Source organism: Lissotriton vulgaris, chromosome 5, assembly GCF_964263255.1.
Source record: "Lissotriton vulgaris chromosome 5, aLisVul1.2, whole genome shotgun sequence".
Lineage (NCBI taxonomy): Eukaryota > Metazoa > Chordata > Amphibia > Caudata > Salamandridae > Lissotriton > Lissotriton vulgaris.
In genome coordinates, this window is record NC_141693.1 from 1458493941 (window position 1) to 1458510401 (window position 16461).

At 44.2% G+C, this 16461-nt stretch overlaps 1 long non-coding RNA gene across 1 annotated transcript in view; it reads right to left on the reverse strand.

The window, feature by feature from the left end:
• LOC147712746 (uncharacterized) overlaps positions 1-3328 on the reverse strand; it is a 76211-nt gene extending 72883 nt beyond the window's left edge. Inside the window, exon 1 of the long non-coding RNA XR_015295769.1 lies at positions 3223-3328. This is a non-coding gene — a long non-coding RNA (uncharacterized LOC147712746). The remainder of the gene's footprint in view (positions 1-3222) is intronic.
• Between the last annotated feature and the right edge of the window lie 13133 nt (positions 3329-16461).

Genomic DNA, 16461 nt, shown 5'->3' on the forward strand with positions numbered 1-16461 from the left:
CCATCATTTCACTCATCCATCCCTCCATGCACCCTTTTACTCATCCATCCATTATCCACCCATTCATCCACTCTTCCTCCCATCCATCCAATCATCCATCCATTTACCCTTTCGCCCATCCAGCCACCCTTTCACTTACTCATCCATCCACCCAGTCACTCATCCTTCCACACATTCACCCTTTCAGTCATCCACACATCCATCCTCACTTTCTCTCCATCCACCCTTTCACCCAATCCATCCCTTCACTCATCCATATAGCCATTTTCCCTCTCACCCATCCAGCCATCCTTTCACTTTCTTATCCATCCACCCAGTCACTCATCCTTCCACCTATTCACCCTTTCAGTCATCCATCCTCCCTTTCTCTCTCCATCGACCCTTTCACTTAGCCATCCATCCTTCCTTACATCCACCCAACCATCTACTCATCCACTCATGCATCCATCCATTGACCCTATCACTCATCCATCCTTTGAAACATCCATCCATCTTTTCTCTCATCCATCCTTTCATTCATTCACTCATCTATCCAATCTTTTGCCCATGTACCCTCCCTTTCACTCACTCATCCATCCTTACGGCCACCCTTTCACACATCTGTTCATCCATTCACTCTTTCACTTATCAATTAATAAATCCATCAATCATTTCACTCATCCATCCACCCATTCTCTCTCATCATCCATCCATTCACCCTTTCATTCATCCATTCACCCTTTCACTGATCCATCCAGCCATCCCTTCACTTACTCTCTCACCCACCTTTTCACAATAATTGTGAGCTGAGCCTTTGTCCGCAGAGTTGCAGACAGAAGAGACTCATCAGGAACTCACCCCTCGCAGTAGTTCCTAAAGCAAAGGGAGGGATTCAAGATGCCCCTGCACATAGTCAATCTGAAACCTTGGAAGTCATGAGTCATGCATGATGCACAGTGCCAGGCCCTGAGGTGCCTGTGACATGGTGTTGTTTCCAGGGCTTTAAGTGGGATGAAAAAACTGAGGGGTCTCTCCAAAGGGGGTGTTCAATGTGATAAGGGGCGTAGCTTAAAACACCTAAGCTACAAATCTGTGCTTAGCATAGTGTGCCGCCCGACTGGTATTTTGCTGCTTCTGTCATTGTGTTCAGATTTATAATACAGCAAGTACCATTTGGCAGTTTTATATAGTGTAAATTCAGCCCAAGACAAAGGCTATTTGAGTTCTATTCATGAGTACCAATTACAGTACACATGATCTGATTTTTTATTTAAGGGCCTGGGCGAGGAAGTGATCTGCCCAGAATCACAGGTTGTTGAGCAGACGCTGGGACTCAAACTTGAATCCCCATCGCTGCAACTCTGGCGTTAGGCCACCTATGCCTATGCACAGACAAGGAATGAAAGTGGAAGGATACTGTTCTTGCGCAGGACACAAGGCCAAGGTGACAATGGCCTACATGCTGAGCAACTGAAAAACCAGCAAGGCCCTTTCCATCACAAAATTATTCGAGCACTCCAGCACAAGAGCACCTGAAAAGCAGCGAAGCCCCTGCTATTACTAACATATTCAGCCCTCCTCAGACCTTCAGCTCAGGAGCACATGAACAGCAGTGAGGCCCCTGCAATTTGTAAATTAATCAGCACAAAACACAGCTGCTGGATCATCCACAGTAGCCAGGGGGGGACGCCTAAGGTGAAGATTGTGCGCTTTCAAAACATCACCTGGCCCCCACAGCCAGACCCAGTCTTCCTCGCTCACTGTGCCCTGAATGTGAGGGGCTGTGGGCGAGGTGTTAAGACTAACACTGTTTCCCGTGCATGGGCCCCAGGGGGGCCAAGGTGAAAATGGCTCAAAAGGCCTGAGCAACACCTGGCCCCCAGGGAGGCCGATTCTTGTAAACAATCACCCCTCGCCAGCCCGGCCTTAGCGCGATTGCTTTGCAGGGCAGGGGATGCAGCAGAGGCCACAGGTGATAATCGCTGTATGGCCGCACAGTGAAGAGCTTTCATTTCTGTCTCTGTCTCTGTGCACTCTGTGGGCCGTTTTTTTTCTCCCCTTTCCCAGTCGACAGAGAGCAGACAGCAGAGACCACTCTCTGTGGACTGGGAAAGGGGAGAAAAAAAACGGCCCACAGAGGGTACTGAAACATCGGCCCTTCCCTTCGGCCGATGCCCGCAGTGCCAATCCGCCCCTGCACACTAGCACACTGGATCACTCACGCACTCCCTCAGTGACTGACTCCCTCTACAAGAGAAGCATGAGTCATCAGTCCAACGACACTCCTCTTACCCTCAGGATGAAGTAATCACCCCCGCCGCGCCTCAGATCCAGCTCCAAGGCGCTAGGGGTGTACCCCGTGCAGGGCTCTTTGGGGTACAAGTGTGCAAGGGGCTCCTGGTGGTTCACGTGGAGGCCGGGAGAGGGGCTGGGGTCCACGGGGGTGTCCTGGAGCCCTCCACACACCGTCATCACCGGCTCCATGGCGCTCTCTCACCTTCTGTATTCCTTTAATAAAAAACCTGAGTATTTTACTAGTATTGGATCCTCTCTGTCTCATTTTGTGGTAAAATGTCAATTCACATTGGATAATATTAGCACAGAGTGGGCCATCTAAAGTTGCATAATTTGCCTTTTGTCGCCACAAAATGTAATCAATACTGATGTATACCCCCCCACCAAATAATTGCAGTATCCCTGAGTACAACTGAAGACTCTAGACTCCACAGTTAACTCTTTCACCACCAGTTCACATTTCATACTTGCAGCTGAGAGAGTGGAATACACTACTGGAGTTAGCCCTTAAACAGGACTGAACAAATAGTAATCAATCGTTAGAAATAAAAAAGAAAACTTGATTGAATGAATGACTGAATTTAAGACAATACTGGCAACTTTCACTACTGGCTTTCTTATTAAATATGTTAATGCTTGGAGCCAATCAGCATACATGGTAGATTGCAGCAGACCTACGGTGCCCTGGTGATAAAGGGTGAAAAGACAGCTGGTGGTACCTACATCAGAGGTACTTTCTAAATCATCCTCGTGATGATTAAAGAGCAAGACGGTGCACCGACATTCTCAATGTAGAATCCATGGCCTGCAGTTCGCACGCAAATTTGAAGGGCAGGCGCATTGACCCACGGAGCTGTCTTAACTGCTAGCAGAAACTACTTCATCCTAAACTACCGGGCGATAACTCCCTCCCCGAAACTTGCACGCATTTCTGAGAGTGGAACTTACTTGGCGCTCCACGGGGCTCCGAGAATGCTTCTGTCGTCGGGCTGTGCTCCTCTGGAGGGCGAGGGGCTCAGTGGAAGAGGCTTCACTTCATTAGTGTGCCAGAGAGCTGTACTCTGCAATCACTCACAACCCTTCTTCTCCACCCCTGCTCCACTCTTCGGCAATTCCTCGCTGGGTCCTAGAACGCGGCGCTGCTCGATGCCACTCAGTGCGCAGCCTGGGCGCTGGCACAGGGCGGCGGCTGTGAGGTGTCGGAGGTCTGAAGCCGGGGCTTCAGCTGCACCTTCGCGCTTGCATTGAGAAAGAAACAAACAGCTTCGAAATGCATTGACAAAAGGACAGAATTATCGAAGGGGAATTGCTGTCTTCATTAAGAAAATAAAAGGCTGTTACCTTATCAGATGTGGAGTGCGTCCTTAAAGCTGGAGAATTTTTGGAAACAATTAATCACGGCGCCCGCAGGCCTGTGGAGGATTGCACCACTCCAAAATGAAGGAGACCTCGGGAAATGGATCATTGCTGCTTCCATGCTGCTTCCCTCGATGACACAACAGAGGATTAATGTATGAAGAGGCAAAATCAATCTGAGGCCCACTCGAGGGCTTACACTGGGTCCGTAATTAACCGTGAATTGGTCCAGAACCTACTGAAAAGGTTAACATTTTTGGAAACAATAAAAACAAAAAAAAACAAATATATATATATATATATATATATACATATATATATATATATATATATATATATATATATATATATATATATATATATATATATATATATATATATATATATATATATATATGAAAAAAAGATTCCTCCTCAGCTTTGCTCTGCGCTCGCAGACACCGCCTCCACGCCAGCAGAAATGAGGACCAGACCATCAGAGTCAGCAAAAGGTGTTTTTATTATCCTACAACAGAACCAGCAATGCGTTTCGAACAGAAAGCCCTTGTTCACGCTGCAACATGTTTAAAATAATAATGCTTTTTTATATACTTGCAGTGATGCTAACACCACCCCCTAGTGGTGTTCACCAAAATCACGTGTTTAACAATGAATAGTGAAGAAATACTATAGCTGGTAACATATCTTATTTGCTGTTAATGCAACATGAAAATGCAATTACTGTTTAAATCCAGGTAGTAACACAGCTTAAAAATGAATAAGATCGATAAATAACAGATCTAATGTCACTCTATATAAGCATTTCCTAATATTGCAAAATTTAATTTCTACCGGCCAATATGATCCTAGTATGTGCAAATATATATATCTCATAGCAGCGAAAGTTAAAGTGCAATAAGTGTGTAAAAAAGTGCATAAGTGAAAGAGTTCCAAAAAAGTGCAAAAGTGCAGGGATAAGCCGTTTTACCATCAGAACAGAGATACTAAATAAGTTGGTCTACCCTCTTATTGTATTGAATTATAGGTAGACTGTATTATTCTATCAAAAGCTCTCTAAAAAAGTTACAAATGGTAAAAAACTGTATCAAAAAAGTTAAAAATGAAAATATGTATAAATAGTACCATATTTCATATATATACACGCATACACATTCTTATATCACAAAAAACCAAAATATACTCCAAAACCTATACCGAAAGCAAAAACAGTTACTAACTATTTTCATATCTCCTATATATACACATATATATACACATATATCTATATACATATATATACACACATAACTATATCCACAGCTATATACACCTTCTATCTATATATTGAAATTTACTGTACAATACAAAAATATCAAAGAGAACTCGATAAAAGTTATTTCATTAAATCTTAGAATAATACAGTTCAGGCATAGCTAAGGAGGTGCATATCCGAAAACATACATTTAAAGTGCATAGCTTACAGAAATACAAATGTGCAACTACTAGAACATCACTATTTACAGAAACAGTACTGTTGGGTATATATCATAACCTTTATGTGCATGCTGGCATGCAATGTAACTCCTAATAGGGAACCTAACTAGGAGTGCACTAACCACACATGTAAGAAAACTGGATATACTTAGATGTCTGAGATAGGTAGCTGCACCAAAAGAGTTTATAAAAAATGATGCATTTCTTCAATATTGTTGAGCCCGTTGGGCCAACGACTATCGAGTTCAAGAATGAATCTAGATTCCAGTTTTCGAAGCTGTAATTCACGGTCACCTCCTCTTTTTAGGAATGGTACTGCCCCAATGACAAAGTAACTGAGGCAATTCAGATCTTTATTGTGTACCCGTTTGAAATGCCGTGCGACCGGGTAAGTCGGGTCACTATGTAGAATAGCCCGCAAATGCTGTAATATCCGGACGTGCACCTGGAGCTTAGTACTGCCAACATACCTAAGCCCACAGGTGCACGCCAGAACATAAACAGCATGATCTGTCTTGCAAGAATAGTTGCCATTAATTGCTTTGGCAAATGTACTAAAAGGGGTAGAATAATGCGTGGTGGTAACTCCGAATTTACAAGCTCGGCAACTAGAGCACTGATAGAATCCTCTGGTAGGGCGTAGCCAAGGTGTTTGAGTTTTTAGTTCTGGGGCAGCCTTATCCAAATAGTTGCCCATAGTTTTAGCGCGTCTAAAAGTCACAGTAGGGGAAGCTGGTAATCTAGTATTGAGTATATGATCACTCAATATAATAGGCCAATTTTTGTTTATAATGGACCTAATTTTTCTATCCTCCTTACTGTAGGTCGTGATAAGGCGCGGACAATCCAACTGGGGTTCTATATTATTAGGGAGTTCAGTCTCGGAAATAGGTGTAGGAAAGAGACTTTCTCTGGATCTGGAAATGGATTTAGTTATTGCTGCATTTAAAATGCGCTCAGAATAACCCCTTGCTTTTAATCTTGTAGTAAGTTCCCCTAGACAGGTGTTAAAGTCAGAAGGGGAACTGCAGATCCTTTTTAACCTAAGAATTTCACCATATGGGATTCCAGAAATAGTATGTTTTGGATGCATAGTAGTTGCATGCAATGTAGCATTGCCTGCAGTCTGTTTCCTATGTAGGGTGGTGTTCAGTGTACAGTTAGTGATATACACCTCAACACCAAGGAATTGAATTCGATTCTTGTCAATATGTGCTGTGAAATTAAGGTTAAGGGAATTGTCATTAATGTCCTGAATAAAAGACAGGGCTTCCTCTTTACTACCTCTCCAAGCAATGAAAATATCATCAATGTACCTCAGAAAGCAACTGACGTGGCCCTCCATCCATGCCTTGTGGCGCTCATTGAGGACCTGCTCCTCCCACCAGCCAACGTGCAAGCACGCATAGCTGGGAGAGAAGCAGGCACCCATCGCCACTCCCCTAAGTTGTCTGTAAATCTCTTTACCAAAAGAGAAAAAATTGTTGTGGAGGCACCATTCCATAAGGCCTAAAATGACCTTATTATGTTCATAGTACATTATTGGTCTATTGGATAGGTAGTGTTGTACAGCAGAAAGTCCCTGTGTGTGATCTATGCTGGTGTAAAGCGACTCAACATCTAACGAGATAAGCCACATATCACTCTCCCACTTAATGGTGGAAATCTTTGTTATAAAGTCACTGGTGTCACAGGTGAAACTGGAGAGTTGTTTTACAAAGTCCTGAAGGAAATAGTCGATATACTCTCCTACTTTCTCACCCACACTGCCTATGGCCGATACAATAGGCCTGCCAGGTGTTGGTTGCACGGCCTTATGTACCTTAGGAATAAGGTAAAGGGAAGGCAAGCTGGGAAAATTAACATACATAAATTTATGCTCTTCAGATGATATTAGGCCTTCTCTTTTCCATTGGCCTAATGACTTATGTAGTTTAGATGTAGCTTTCTCGTACTCTTTCTGTGAAGCTTTAACATAGCATGAGGGGTCTTCAAGTGGGCGTTTGGCTTCAATGATGTAGTCCTGTTTTGGCCAAATCACCAGATTGCCCCCCTTATCCGATTTTTTGATCACAATATCAGGGTTGTTACCTAATTTTTTCATCAGCTTGTCATAAGCAAGTTTTATATGTATTTCTTTCTTCCTATGTTTATTGTTCATTTGGGTATAGAGTCTTTTAATATCATTGGTGACGCAGTCGTGAAAGATGTCGATCGCATCTTTTGGCATCAAAGGTACAAATTTGGATTTGCTTCGAAAAGGACTTAAGCCTGCTCCTCTTCGAGGAATGGATATTTGTCTTAAGCGAATCTGTGTAGCGTCCTCAAAATTTGTTTCCAAAGTTTCTGAAGAACTAAGTAAATCATTGGCATCTAAAAAAGTATGAGTGTCTGACGCACGTAATGCCAGTGGCCCATCAGATTGAGTCTCCTCGTCTTCATTACTTAGATTATTGAGGTCTTTGGCAGATTGCAAAGCGAAATGTTTTTTTAATTTCAATTTTCTTATAAAGCAAAAGAGGTCAACTCTAGTCATGGTATAGTTGAAACTTTGTATTGGAGAATAGTTCAATCCTAAAGAAAGTAATTGTTCCTCTGCTTTGTTGAGGGTAACTTTAGAGAGATTAACAATAGTGTTATCCATTAACGGCGTTTTCCCCATGTTTTTTTCTTTTTCTTTAGTTCTTGCTGAGCACCGGCGCTGTTTCCCTCTGCGCCGTCGTGCTTTCCGACGTTTGTTCCTCCTTTGCCTGCTTGTGAGTTGGGTTGCCAAGACCTCAAAGTTTGGAGCCTCTCCTCTACTACAAAGTCCATTTCCTGCTGGAGATTCAGTGTTTCCAGTCCCATTAAGTTTAAATCTGAGCTAGTGGAACCAGATGACAATGATTCCACACTAGATGCGCTTGTTACAGATGAGTCGGTGGTTTGTTCGGCCCCATCAATGTTAGTAGTGCCAGATGCTGTCATACTAGTACTGGCAATTGCGGTTGTTTTGTTGATGTTTGCTCCAGTGACATTTTTCTTTTTTGCATATGCCTCTCTTTTGGCTGTATTATATTTTCGGGAAAATGTAAAAATCCTGCCATATCGGTAATCATCAGCATCACGAGTAAATTTAGACACCTTACGGATTTTGATTTTTTCCTCGTGTTTGTGTAATTGCTCATTCATATTATCCGTTAATTTCTTCATTTCTGAAAGATCCGGGCAAGCATTTATTTCCGTTTCTACAGCTTTGATTTGTTCTAGTAATTTTGCTCGATCACTAACAGCGTATTTAATCAATATGCAAACAAGGTTCATGGACGCGCCAGGTTGCTTTCCCCCCATTCTTGCAGCATCGCCGGGTCTGGTTTGTCGAAACTGGGAGCCAATAAAATTCTTAATCCCCGAGGGACCCGACCAACTTCCTCATATTTGCTTAGGGATTTATGTTCCCACCATTTTGTGCATTCTGCTTTGCGCAATTTTAACAGTTCTTTAAACAAATGTTTTAAATCCTTTGTTTGCGTGTTGTCATAGTCACTCTGCGCCGGTTCTTTGTTGTGACTTGTGGATTTATCTGTCGCATCAAACAATGTAAGAGCGGCTTCTTCCCGCTGTTTGTCTTTTCCTCTTTATCCATGTTGGTATCGGTTCTGTTGTTAATTAAGGGTTTCTAGCGGGCAAACGTAATTCTTATGCTCACTTTTCTATGGCTGCTTGACTACTTCATCACCGGGTGATATTGCAATTGAAAACACTCACCGCTCGTAGATGGCGGGAACTGCTCCGCGTCCCGCGTCCTCCGACGCGATCCTTTGGGGCTGCTCAAACCGCCAATCACAGTTCGGTCAGGTTTCAGTACACCCGGGGACAGCCGCTCGAGATTCCCAAACGAGATCTAAAGAAGGTGATTTGAAAGCGGCTGTCGACTTGTGATGAAGGGGTCCGTCACGGAAACAAATCGACTTCCGTTCACATATGAAAAAAAGATTCCTCCTCAGCTTTGCTCTGCGCTCGCAGACACCGCTACACGCCAGCAGAAATGAGGACCGGACCATCAGAGTCAGCAAAAGGTGTTTTTATTATCCTTCAACAGAACCAGCGACGCGTTTCGAGAAATAATAATGCTTTTTTATATACTTGCAGTGATGCTAACACCACCCCCATCACAAAAGTTTATATATATATTCATGTGAACAAGCTCCCTTGTAGAGCGAAACGCATCATCTTTATTAAATAAACCGTCTTCCTGCTAACTCATTTGAGGATTCATTGTTTCCTGGCTCTTCTTCGTTGTTCTGTGTGAGACTCACGAGGTCCAGACCTATCAGGTTCCCAGGTTCCGCCATCCATTGACGGAACTAGGACTGCTTTCATCATGTATATATATATATATATATATATATATATATATATATATATATATATATATATATATATATATATATATATATATATATATATATATATATATATATATATATGCTCCAGCGCACGCAGATACAGCATAGGAAGGCACTCCGGGGCGATGATTAAACACCTTTATTCAGCAGACGCGTTTCAGCATTTAGCTTTCCTCAGTGCTTAAAGGTGACAGCATTAAATATGCACAGTGATACGTTTTTAAATTCAAAGATGTCTCTCCTGATTGGTGCTCGTGCAATGTGGTAATTAAAACAGGACTGACGATATGCCTTCCACAAGACCGCCATACTTCAGAGTCAACGATCGATTTTGAAGAGAGATGTTCTATGTTACCATGCCAGTGGAAATCTCAATACTGTTCTTTGGCGTGTCTTGTGGCAATTTAGTCAGTTGCGATGTTCGTTACCACTCGATGACACTGTGTTTGATTTGCCCCTCACCAAGCCTCATTCCAGTCAGCGTGCAATCGTAGGAAGTAGTACATGACTGCGAACCTCGAATTTGGATAATTTGTTACCTCGGTCAACGGGAGCACTCTGTAGAGACGGTTCGGCTTCTGTATATAGAACGTAGCTCCTTTTCCATCAAAAAACAGATTGTTGCCGAACTCCAGGTGGGTGCCTTTCAGAAGTGAGGATGAGACTCACTTAAACATGCAAGCTCCAGCGCACGCAAATACAGCATACGAAGGCACTCCGGGGCGAAGACTACACCTTTATTCAGCAGACGCTTTTCAGCATTTAGCTTTCCTCAGTGCTTAACCCCTTCCACGCTGATGACGAGCTGGGCTCGTCATGGCGTAACCTCCTCGCACGCTGATGACGAGCCCAGCTCGCCACGTAACATGCGATTTAAAAAATCTCAGCGTGCGAGCGGAATTCCGCTAGCGCGCATGAGGTTAAAGGTGACAGCATTGAATATGCACAGTGATACGTTTTTAAATACAAATATGTCTCTCCTGATTGGTGCTCGTGCAATGTGGTAATTAAAACAGGACTGGCGATATGCCTTCCACAAGACCGCCATATATGGCCAGATTAATATTTTTTTTATAAAATTGGATATATGTCTTGTTCTGCACAGCAAAACCTATAGAACACTTTTCCAACGGAAAGTGCAGTCTATGATGAGATTATCTTTACATGGAAAACACATAGTATATAGAATGTCTTTTTCTCACCTTTCAATTAAGAAAGAGAGTTAAAAGCTAGGATATTTCTTTTTATAGGAGTAAATTTTTGTACTACTAACAAAGAAAAAGATACATTTATAAGTAATTATGTATTATGAAACTTATAGCACATATTTATATATGACTGAAGAGAAGGGATGGGGGCCTACTGTCACCTGCTGTAGCGATCACCCAAAATGGCACAAGAAGGAGAAAGTGCATTTTCATCCCGATTCCCAAATGGAGAAACTACAGGTCCCAGAAGGCAAAGCGGTGCCAAGAGACAGAGAAGTGGGAGGACACTATATAGGTTCCTCCCATTCACTGGACCAGTGCTTGTCAATGATGTTCCAGAGCCTGTTCTGTTTCCTGTCTTGTGAATGACTGTTACTACTCGCCGTCAGTGTGTGCGGAGGAATTGGCGTTTTCGTGTGTCACATAGCCAAAGAAAAACCAGCGCGACCAGACGTCTTGGAGAGTTCACCGCCGACCAAGAGCCAGCGCGGTCAGACTCCGTGGAGAAACCCTCGCCGACCAAGAGCCAGCGCGGTCAGTCACCTTGTGGAATCCCTCGCCGATCAAGAGCCAGCGTGGTCAGTCACCTTGTGGAATCCCTCGCCGATCAAGAGCCAGCGCGGTCAGACTCCGTGGAGTGTTTAGCGCCGTTCCAGAGTCAGCGAGGTCGGAATATTCACACGCGCCTCTCTGGGGATCAAGCCTGAAGGATTCCCGTCTTCGTGAAGTGCACAAGCCTTTATCTTCTAACAGCAAGTATTACGGGGGGAGCGGGATTGCCTTCATAATTCCTTTTGTGTTTCTCAGTATTAATTTTGATCTCGTTTTACCGCCTCGCCATTTAAAAACCCTACGAGAGTGGAGAATTCTGTTTACCCTGAGACCTCCCGACGTAGGTGATAAGAGGAAGTTTGCTTTTCTGTTTAACTCTTTGTCCACACAAATTAGTGTGGTGATTATTAGACGTGCTGTTAACGTCTAATCGGAATTCAGCTACCATTACAGTAACTTAGTCGAGGTGAATGCACTTATCGAGAAGTGACGTAACTTCTTGTATTTCCATTGCTAATCTACGTAATTCTGATTATCCTGGGATCTATACTGAAAGAAGAAGAATAGATCTCGGTAGGTTTAACTATCAAGGGAACGGCGGGGAGGACAACAACCGCATTATTACTTAGATTTGGTTGTCTTTCTTCTCATCCTCTTACAGTACTGTCGACCCCTGTGTCTACCATGGTAGTGTGTATCTGAGGCATTCGAAGAACCATAGACGTCCTCTGCCCATTCACCTCGCGGCCTCTTTCCAGATTCCCTTAAACAGTGGTGAAGTACCCAGTGTTGAGGTATTACGGAGAGAGGCTTTGAGGACTATCATCTTATCGTCCCCGCTGGTCTTTGGAATAAGGTTAGTGGCGCATGCGTGTTCTTGCGCTGCTTGTAATCACGACAGATTGACAAGCCCAAGAATACTGTCCGGCCTGGACGATGGATACGAACGCGGTCCTTACTTCCTTACTGGAAAGTTTCTCAAACTTGCAGCAGGAAGTCCAGACCTCTCGAGCAGAAAATCAAGCCCTGTATAAAGAAGTGGCGGATTTGCGTAAAGACATGTCCGATCTTGCACAAAGAGAAACCGCTACTAAACCATTGTTGAGACCAGCCACCTTGCCCCCACCCGCCTCCTTTCTGTCAGGAGGTTCCTTTGCTGCTCCTTCCACCTCTACTGAGACTACTCCTACTGTACACATTATTCAGAATCAAGGGATACCTCTAGCCCCACCCGAAAGATTCTATGGAGACCCCAGAAAATTCGAAACATTCTTGAACCAATGCCGTCTTCATTTTTTATGCAAACCCATGGTGTTTCAGGATGATGCATCCAAAACAGCGTTCATGATGTCGTACATGGGAGGGAATGCCTCCAGTTGGACAATCCCTTTGCTGGAACGAGACGATCCTGTGCTTCAGAATTTCTCTGATTTTTGTCTTGAACTACGGAAGTTGTTTGACAGAAAGTCTCACATGATGTCCTTGGACAGGGAATTAATGACTTTACGACAAGGGTCCCAAGACCTCTTGTCTTATATTACTACGTTTAATCGTCTTATAGTGGAAACGGATTGGCCAGTTCAAAAAAGAATATCCTTGTTTTATCAGGGACTGAGGAGTGAACTAAAGGACGTATTGGCACAGGTGGTGCAACTACCGTCCACTTGTGAGGAACTCATCGATCTGACGGTCCAACTTGATCATCGATTGTTGGAACGAAAGGGGGATCGAGGAAGAGGTGACTACAGGTTCTCGTACCCCTTGGCCAGAAGTCGACAAGGGGGTGAAGAAAAGGCCAAGGTGTCAGATAATCCCGAACCTATGCAGATCGGGGGAATCCGTGGTCCACTCACCAAAGAAGAGAAGGACAGGCGAAGAAGACTCAAACTGTGTCTATATTGCGGAAAAAGTGGGCACTTCGTAAATGAATGTCGAGCTAAATCTTACGTAACTGGGAAAAATCCTCCTTCCCGTGTACAGGCCACTTCAAGAATGGAAGAACCGACGGAAAACTAAAGGTCTCGGATCAGTTAGAGACCTCTGATTCGAGACACCCTTCTCCCATGGTCTCCCCTTTTGTAGCGAATACCCTTCATCCCGCGGTCGCCCATATGAATATCAGCGTTTCTTTATGGATTACGACGCAGGAGTCTTTCCTAGTAGATGCTCTGCTGGATTCAGGAGCAACTGGTAATTATATTGATCGAGAGTATGCCCTTCGCATGGGCATACCATGTGAAAAGAAACAAAAACCTGAGACCGTCAAGGCAGTGGACGGAACGGTTCTTTCTTCAGGACCGGTTGTGTCTCATACCCTTCCTCTAAGGATGGAATTTGGAAAGGAGCACAGCGAAAATATTCAGTTCGATCTCATAGACGCACCACAATTTCGTCTGATACTGGGAATGCCCTGGCTCACATTACACGATCCTGTGGTGAGCTGGTCCTCAAGAACAGTCAGAATGACATCTGAGTATTGCAGAGAGCATTGTCGGTGTCAGGCAATCTACAGTTACACACCCGACCCATCACCTGCTACATACTTAGCGAATTCCTGTACAGTCGACCTGTTCTGTTGTGCCACGACATTGCCAGAAGAGTACATAGAGTATAGTGCACTGTTTGACAAACAAAAAGCCACCCAATTACCTCCTCACCGGGCATACGACTGCCGCGTGGACCTTGTTCCTGGAGCAGACATTCCCTGTAGTCGAGTGTATGCCTTAACGGAGAAAGAGACACAGTATCTGAAGACCTACATCGAGGACAACCTGGCTACTGGCTTTATAAGACATTCCACCTCCCCTGCCTCATCACCCATGTTCTTTATTCCGAAGAAGGACTGTGATGAATTGAGACCTTGTATCGACTACAGAGCCATCAATAAAGTGACGATCAAGAACAGATACCCTCTCCCCCTGATTCCGGTCTTAATGGACCAATTAAAAGGCGCTCGGTACTTCACCAAACTTGATCTCCGTGGAGCATACCATCTAGTACGGGTGAAAAAGGGGGATGAGTGGAAAACCGCGTTCAGAACCAAATTTGGCCTCTATGAATATCGGGTGATGCCTTTCGGGCTTTGCAACGCCCCCGCAGCCTTCCAGTACTTTATGGATGAGGTTTTAAGGGGGTGCTTGGAGTCTTTTTGCATAGTGTACATTGACGATATTCTGGTGTATTCTGTTTCTTATCCTGAACACATCTCCCATGTGAAGGCCGTATTGGACAGATTGCAACAGAATTCCCTGTATGCAAAGCTGGAGAAATGTCTCTTTCATGTACAAGAAGTGGCTTTTTTAGGGTATGTCATTGACGCACAAGGATTCAGGATGGACATGAAAAAGGTTGAAGCCATTTTGTCATGGAAGACGCCTAGAAACGTGAAATCCGTGCAAAGCTTCCTTGGCTTTGCCAACTACTATAGGAGATTTGTTCAGGATTTCTCAAAGACCATACAACCTATCACGGCACTCTTGCGAAAGAATGCTCCATTCATATGGGGGGAGGAAGCAGAAAGCGCCTTTCGTCTTCTGAAACAGAAATTCACACAAGCCCCTGTCCTACGACACCCAGACCCCCATCTACCGTTCATTCTAGAGACCGACGCTTCACAGTACGCTCTTGGGGGAGTGTTGTCTCAAAGACATCCTTCTACAGGACAACTGCATCCCGTGGCATATTACTCGAAGAAGCTCTCTCCCTGTGAAGTTAACTACACTATTACGGACAAAGAACTTCTTGCCATTAAGAGAGCATGTGAAGAGTGGAGACATTATCTTCTGGGGGCCTTGCATACGGTGGAAATCATTACCGATCACCGTAATTTGTTGTTTTTAAAAACAGCTAAAGCACTGACCCCTCGCCAGCTGAGGTGGACTCTCTTCTTTTCCGACTTCGATTTCGTGATCAAGTTTAGACCTGGAACGCGAAACGGGAAGGCAGATGCCCTCTCGCGGCTTGGAGAAGAAGAGACGGTTATCCCCTCAGAACCACCGTCCATCCTTAAGGAGACACACATTCAAGATGACATTATATCCTTGATTACCTCCAAGGATTTTCTGGAGGATTGTAAAGTTGCCCTTTCTGTTCTAGATGTTGCTTCCTGGATACAAGAAGATCTAACACATGCTGTGAGAAAGACCAACTTGCATACCATTATCATGCATTGTATATCCCCCAGAGTGGTTTACAACTGCAAGTGTTACAATGGGCTCACGATTCAGTACTAGGCGGACATATGGGTATACATAAAACCATTGCCACAGTGGAACGATCATTTTGGTGGCCTAGTCTTAGAGCCGACGTGAAAGAATACGTCAAGAACTGTGCTGTTTGCGCTCAAGGAAAGTCTAGTCATGCTAAACCTTCAGGTCTCTTACAACCGTTGCCGATACCACCTAAACCCTGGCATACTGTGTCTATGGATTTCATTGTGAAAATGCCCCCTTGTGAAGGCCAAACTGTTATATTGGTGGTAGTTGACCACCTCACAAAAATGGGTCATTTTATATCCTTGCCAGGTCTACCCTCTTCATTAGTATTGGCCAAGGTGTTCCTGCAGCATATTTTGCGGCTGCATGGCTTGCCGAGTGTGTTGATCACGGATCGGGGAACGCAATTCACTTCCCATTTTTGGAAAGCCTTATGTTCATTGCTCCAAATCGATGCACGCCTCTCCTCTAGTTTCCATCCGCAAACGGATGGAAAAACGGAAAGGCTAAACCAAACCCTTGAACAATACCTTCGTTGTTTCACTTTGCAAAGCACAACTGACTGGACCACCCTTTTGTGGTTGGCGGAGTTCGCCTACAACAATGCAGTACACTCTACCTTGGGATGTTCCCCGTTCTTTTGTTTGTATGGTTTACATCCTAACATGCTTCCCTTTGAGTGGCCAGCCACATCATTGGTTCCTACTGTTCAGGAACATCACGCTCATCTCCGTGCTGTTTTGATTGATGCCAGGCACTGCTTGGAGAATGCTCAAAAGGCCCTGAAGCGTTATGCAGACACTAATCGTTCCTTGGAACCTGAGTATAAGGTTGGGGATAAAGTATGGCTATCTACACGGAACCTGAAATTGAAAGGGATCAGTAAATTGAAGCCGAAGTTCATAGGTCCCTACGGTATCTGTGAAGTGATAAATCCTGTGGCCATGAAGCTTTCTCTTCCTCTGTCATGGTCCATACATCCTGTGTTTCATGTGT